This window comes from Meleagris gallopavo, chromosome 10 (assembly GCF_000146605.3).
Source record: "Meleagris gallopavo isolate NT-WF06-2002-E0010 breed Aviagen turkey brand Nicholas breeding stock chromosome 10, Turkey_5.1, whole genome shotgun sequence".
In the NCBI taxonomy this organism is placed as follows: domain Eukaryota; kingdom Metazoa; phylum Chordata; class Aves; order Galliformes; family Phasianidae; genus Meleagris; species Meleagris gallopavo.
The window spans coordinates 20,460,605-20,467,854 of NC_015020.2; the positions used below are offsets into that span (position 1 = coordinate 20,460,605).

The 7,250-nt window shown below is 39.9% G+C and overlaps 1 long non-coding RNA gene across 1 annotated transcript; it reads right to left on the reverse strand.

Moving 5' to 3' along the window:
• Positions 1 to 216: 216 nt before the first annotated feature.
• On the reverse strand, positions 217 to 2,752 carry LOC109369304. The gene is made up of 3 exons (XR_004160840.1): positions 2,408 to 2,752; positions 2,105 to 2,281; positions 217 to 1,198 (listed from the first exon to the last, which is right to left on the reverse strand). It is a non-coding gene; the product is annotated as an uncharacterized LOC109369304 (long non-coding RNA).
• Between the last annotated feature and the right edge of the window lie 4,498 nt (positions 2,753 to 7,250).

Here is a 7,250-nt window from a genome sequence, read left to right on the forward strand (position 1 = left end):
GAAGGCTCCCTTTTAAAAGATTTTTTTTTTTTTTAAATTGTGAACTATCATATATATCATTAGGCAGTTACAGATAGGATGTAGGCTTCACTTTCCCCCAAATCCCACAGCAGAGCAGTTATTCTTTAACCCTGTGTAGTAACCAGCAGAGGACTTTTTTTTTTAAGAAGAATTCAAATTCAGCAACTGATTTTAAAATCCTACTTGTCCTAAAGACTAAGCAAAGCTCTTTCCTCCATAGCAAGTCCATGCAGTTCAGTGTACTCAAGCAGAGGAGGTTCCTTAATAAGAAAAGGATTTCAGATCCTCATGAGAGCATTAAGCAGAGCTGTACTTCGTTGCAGCCAGAGGGACCTACAAGGCTCCTATCAGCATGCCAGAAAATCTGTGGGATCCTCAGAGCTGGAATAGATGCCCTGATGTTAAGGCAGTGTACCTGGGCTCCTGAAACAGGAGCATTCTCCCACCTCCCAGTTTCTGCCCTACAAATTCAAAACCTTGAAAAGCATTTCAGTAGATCCAAAGGCTCTACAAGTCCCTATTTTGCAACTTAACAGGACTGCCTGAAATCTAACTGGCACGAGTAATGTCGTATTTGTCAAACTTGCAGGATTGAAATTGGATGAAAGATCATTCTAACTAGCACAGGAGCCATAATGTTTTTGACCTGTCACCATGAATTTAAGTAGCAAGTAGAAGATCAGTTTGATTAAATATTTCTTCCCACTCTACTGCTATATAGTCCCCTCCACTGAGTAAAACAGAAAGCAGATAATGTTAATCTCTCTTGGCCTCTAACACTGGTGGGAATGAAAAGCTTTCTTAATCTTCCCATTCCAGAAAGGTATTTGCCTCTATCCCTACATTGCCATCTTCTGTCAGATGCAAGCATAGCAAGAGGCTCCTAGGAAACCACAGAGTACCCACTGGGGCATGAACTTATGAAAAAGTAGTCTTGCCTCTTGGTTTGACACAGAATAAAACGAAAAAATAAAAACAACAAACCAAAACCCAACAACCTACATGACAAGGAAAGGGCTACCTGCTTCCATCCAAGGTACCAAGTCAGAAGTGAAGCTGCTGTGACTGCTCTGCAATACAAAGATGTTTTCCTCCTTGACATTTAAAGCAGGGGCTGGGTGTTCCCTGAAGGGCTGGTTTTCCAGGCTGATAAGTTACTGGAAAGAAGCTTTCTCATCTATAAAAGAAATCCACAGGGTTAATAGCCAAAGGTGCATAGTTAAAGAGTGGCTTTGAGAAAGATCAGAACAAGACCACCACCACCACCACCAATGAAAAAACAGTATAAATGAATTTCAATGCTTCTACAAGGCTCGGAGATTTAAGGAAAAGAAAAAAAAAAACGTTAAAAAGAAAACGGAAAAAGAAAACAGAAGTATAGCAATTCAACTACTGATCTTACTAATGAAGCTATGGCTTTCATTGTTATTTTTGGAATATAATTAGTGATCATTTTCTATTTGTAAGCTGACATAGATCTTAGAAATTATTAGAACTACATGAAAAATGTAATAGAACAAACTCCACATGGGACACATTCAATGAATAATTTTCATTCATGTAGAAAATGCCAGACTGTCTACATTGGAGGAACACAAGAACCTCACGCAAGCTTTATGCTCTGACTTTGACAAGAACTTGCTTACTAACTGATATAATGCAAGAACTCCTCAAAACTAGTCAGACTGCAAGTGTGTGGAACAAACCACGTAGCCTATTGAGGAGCAAGGGGAATGGCAAACCTGAGCTTTTCAAGCACCATGGTGAAATTTTCCCAAAGATGGAAAACACTTCATGCAGTGAATTTTCCTACCATTGAGTCAAGTTCTCCTAACACTTTTTTTTGTGACCTGTCTCCACAGCTGAAAGTCAAGAAGATGACAGTGTACGTCAGAGCCAAGCAGGAAAATCCCTATAGGGCTTGGTCTACTCAAGGACTGAGAAACCAATTGCAGCCACCACATGTGTCTCTGGGTCAGCAGCAGAAAACCATACACAGAGTGAGCCTGGGCACAGCACTCTCTGAGGATGGATGCCAGTACACTAGTAGGGAACAGAAACATCAGAGTCAGGTACAGCTCACCTTTTTCATTTTCTAGTGGTGAACGTGACGTGGGGCTCAGTGATTTGGCACTTAAGCCACAAATCAGTGATGTCAGATGTTCTTGTTTACCTGGATGATGTCAGTTCAGGAGTAGCAGGACTTCAGTGTTTGGTTGGTTTTTAGGCTGAAAAATTAGCATCGCTAACACTATAAAATCTGTAAGATGGAAAAAATAGATGTTAGATCTTTTCCCTATCACCTTATAAAGGGTAATTCAGCTCAGCAGCTTCATACTCATCCAGGAGAAGTGCGAGAGAAACAACGTAGTAACTGAAGACATACATTAATTGCCTGGAGACTCAGAGTCTGGAAAGCAGAGGTGATGCTGTGTGATGCTGCAAGTCTCTCTGACAGCAAGCTGTTGTGTAGTTCCAGAAACTCCCCCAGCACTTAGTCTTCTGCTTGTCTAACACATCAGTCTCCAAGACAGCTTAAAAATGGAGATACAGCATACAGTATCTGATCACCAATTGGTTCTAATCTGCTACTCCCATTTCAGCTCTCAGTTCATCAGTCCATGAGAACTCTTTTTCAGAGTTTTTTGTTTTTGCAGCGTCTTGACATTTACTGTATTCATTTCAGCATTCCAAAGAAACATGCCAACTGATTCAGTGTTCCTAAAGAAAAGAGAAGGAAAGTTAGTTGTGGGGCAGTTTTTGGGTTTGTTTTATATTTATTTATTTATTTATTTATTGCTTTTATTCTCAACATGATTTCACACTGGTGAAATTCCAGAGCAACTCTGCTAATTTTTAATCAATTTATTAATGTAAAACAGGAACTGCTCTTATCAAAACATTGCATCACTTTTATTACTGATGAGTGGCTTCAGCCATCTCATCTCTGTCACTCTCCTGCTCTGCAATATTCTTCCGCATGGCCCTCAAACCATTTGAATGTTACATCACTTGAACTGACTTGAACTGGACTCAGAAGACACCAGCAGAGGTGTTTCAGGAAGAACCCCCTCCTTTCTGCATGGTTGGTGATGACATCATTCACCAGGAGTGGTAAGCCATCATCTTTACGCAGGATGGCAATGGGAAACTTGTGCCTAATGCTTTACCCTCCATCAAATATTAACACAGGGTAATCTTTCTTTGTGTCACTATCATTGTGCTAGTAGTAAGCAACTGCATGCTCAATGGTTTCTAACTGTGCACTTGAAGATCTTGCCTCCTGTTATATAAATGCAAGGAGAAAGTTACCATGTGCTCTTTCTATCAAAATAAATTACCAATAACATTTTCACGTTTAAGCAGATAAGACACGTCTTCTGTTCACTGTGTAAAGGCTGGATCCACTTAAAACCAACAGGAGCCTTTTCATCCACTTCAGTGAACTTCAGATGAGGTTCCAAAGAAGTGACATGGTTATTCCTCCACTCTCAGCTGCACACTGGACTGTTCTTAGTAACTTGCCTGAACTCTGTGTACTCTCACTTCAGAAATTGCAGAGCATATGTTTTGTTTTTCCAAAGAACTTCTGTTATTCTTTCTATATAATGCACAAAAGACTCAATCCTTTCTCAGGAAAATTAGGAAGATAAGTTTTGCAAGAGAAACTATGTTTAGATTTCATAGGCACTGGATTGCGCACAGTTTAACCCACATCTGCCGCAATACACCTCAAACTGTGATAAGTCCATATTAAGGAGCTTACATCATGAAGAGCTGTACAGTCTCCCCACTGCTGTTTGCAGCAGCCTGTAGGGTATCCTACATGATAGCACAAGACTTTCCTACTAAGTAACTGTAAGATGGTGTGTCAGAGTTCAGGATTGCCATTACTCTTCAAAAAGAGGTACGCAGCAGAATACAAGATGTGAAACTCTCCTAAATCCAATTTTAGCAGCTGATTTGGAGAAGGGAGGTTTTATAAAGTTTCTTGAGCTGGGAGGAAGCCTTCTGTTACCACACCAATTAACGTTGAGTCTGTTACCACAGCACTTTCCTGCGTCAAGGGAATTCTCACAGCATTCATGACTGCTGCAGGCGAGGATGAGCACCAGCTTTCCCCATTTAGGCATCCTGCTTACTGTGTGCCAGGGCTGCATCAACTGTGGGTCCTTCCAGAGCAAGATGCTAAGCGGATTATTTGACTTCAGAGTAGAAATGTTACTGAAAACCAGAAAGAAACAAAAAACACGAGTAATCAGCCCCCAGACTGGTGATTTCAAAGGTTATTTTTTCCTCATTTCTGTGCTTTTAATCACCTTTATTGTGACTAGGAAAAGGTGCAAGAGTAGAGTAATGATAACAGAGAGGAAAACTTCTAAAGTACAGGCAGGAAAGTTATCAGAAAAGTAATGCACTATTCCATTTCTCTCACACTTTCATAGAAAAAAAAATATATATATATTATTTTGTTTTAAATACTGTCTTGTTTGGTACCACCTTCAGAGTGCTCCCAGCTGAAAAGATCATATTTAAATAAAAGATTCTTCTCAAAGTTTCCAGGCAAGCATGTAGACATGAAACAACCACTGCGTTTGTGTTATCCTGAGAGATCATCACATCATAAACACCAACAGCCCATCCACAATAACTGATTCTTTCAGAGTACTTACGCAGCCTAAAAGACCTCAAGGTCATAACACCTCCTTGTACTCTCACTCTGGAGCTACAATTCTCTTGATTTGAAGAAATGTTGCTTTTTCCCCCCCCCTCAAATCAACACATGGTTTCTTGAAAAGAGAAAAGTGTCCTGAAAAATATATGTATATATTTCCTTTTCAACACATCTGGGAGGCTCTGGAATCACATCTGAATTTTCCACATCCTGAAAAGTTCTTGGGGATTCCTTTCTGGCTGTAGGAACTAAATGCACAAATATTTTGAAGGATGTGGCTTTAAGCACCTATAGAACTGTAACAACAGTAACGCAGCTGGACAGGAAGTGACACCATAAGTTCAGGTAGCAACAAGCCATATACGCTGACATTTACTTCCAAAAAATCTCAGGAATTTCAATGCTCAAAAAGCTTTAAGCAATAAAGCACTTATCATTTAATCCTCAGAAGGCTTCAGAGTTTTTCCCTGAATAGTTAGAAGACTTGACTATTACTAAGCAAATAAGCACACAATTCACTTGCAGTGAGGTAGCTGCACTGACACAATTAGCATCCATAAAGAAGAACCATGACCAAGGTGTATTTCTTAAAACACTCATCAGGCTTCACACAAAGCCATAACTCCTCTATCCCAAATGTACCTGCACAGACATATTAACACGCACTTGAAAGCACTGTCAGCTCACACATGTCAAGCATGATCATATATAACCCTTCACACTCATGTTCCACCAAACCTTTGGAGCATCAGTCTTCACACTTCTTTTGAAAAATGGGCTGCAACAGGAGAGCTGCTCACAAACACACTATCAGTTGCTTGAAATGCAGCCTAACAAAACAAGCAAAACAAACACTCCCAGAAAGATTAATGCAGCACTTGCTGACTGCAAGCTTGCTTTGGATGTAATGCAGCAGCCCTGGCTGCAGACAGCCAGGCTCCATTACTTCATCATCCTGTCTGCCAGGGTGAGACACTTCGGGTGGCAGGTAGCAGCTCTCCTAGCAGACACATCCTGCTGAGTGAAGGCTGTAGCTTTCTATGCACTGTTCTCCAGATGGGTGAAGTACCCTGCAGCAGGTGGTTAGCAATGCCCAGTGTTAGCTTTGGCATTTCTGCATCTTCAGCACCCTGAACCACAGCTGCAAGTGTATGAGGATGCACTGATCAGTTTGTAAGACTAACACAGTCGTAAACACAACTTGGTGATGTGTTTGGAATAGCTCCCTTTATCGGGACATAAATAAAAATGTTTTCTGTTTACAAATGAGAAAACACAGTGAATCTTTGGCATACACATTAGTAGAATCATGTGGATTCCCATAGGCAAGTGTGTGCACGCGTGTATGGATAGACATCAAACAATTCTTAGATGCATCAACAACTTACTGGGATAATACTATAGAATTAACAGTTAAACACAACAATTATCCTCAAATCTTTGACCCAGACAGTCAATAATCCTGTCCCAGTTGTTGTTGCTGGCAAAATTCCTATTCAAAAAGGCAGGACTGTCTATTAAACTTTTAAGCAGCCATGCAAAGAAGGGTGATACACAGGTTAACAGATGCACAGAGCAATCCAATCAATAATTTGGCAGATTTGGGGCTCTTTTTTTTTCAAATAGTCATGCCAGTTAAGTGCAGGAAGGCATGGTGTGCATAATAAACACTTGAAAACCTCAAAAGTCATACTTGTGGTCATTCACGTTTAAATAAGTTACAAATCAATTACTACTGAAGTATTTCTGATAGATCACTCTGATAAAAAACTTCTGCTCACCACAATTAGCAGATAACCCTGCTAATGAAAGGAGAAAGAAGTTGGCAGCACTTGAAAACACGTGGGTTTGTACCTTCAAGAATATGCTTCTCCCAAACCTTACCAGTGCTGGCATTAGGTGATGAGCAACTCCATAGAAAAAGAATTTGAAAGGAGTTAAGAAATTTGATTTTAAAATATTTTATCCTGGAATAAAAGCATTTCTCCTAGGAAATATTGCCTCTCAAGACTATATTTCCCACTCGTCACTGTTACTCTGCCCTTTGCAAGGGAGATATGCATCACAGGAATACTTGATGATGACGGTTTTTATTTGAAAAATTTTGGCCAGTGTCACATGGGAAACATCCACAATGATGTACGTGGGTTAAGCAAATCCCCCTTGTACAATATTTTTAAGTGTTCATTTCGACTGAGTTCAGATTTGAGTATTGCTATTCTCATGAAATGGGGTCATACGATGTAGCAGAAAGAATTAACATTCACTTAAGAATCCTAGAAAGGGTGAAAAAGTTCTGATCTTTCCTTTCGCTGTTAGTCTTCATTGTGCAGGTTTCTCTAATGTCACCAGCTTATAAACACCCTTAAAAACATTGCCTTTAAACAATTCTTATGTGAATATAACTACTTTGATCACTGCCAAAAAAGTATTATGTCCAAGGAGAAGTCTGTACTTGTGACTCAAAATCCATTTCACATCAGCTTTGCTCTAAGGTTCTACAACTGTTCAGTAAAGAAATCTGCAAAATGCAGAACAAACCCAGATAGAAATG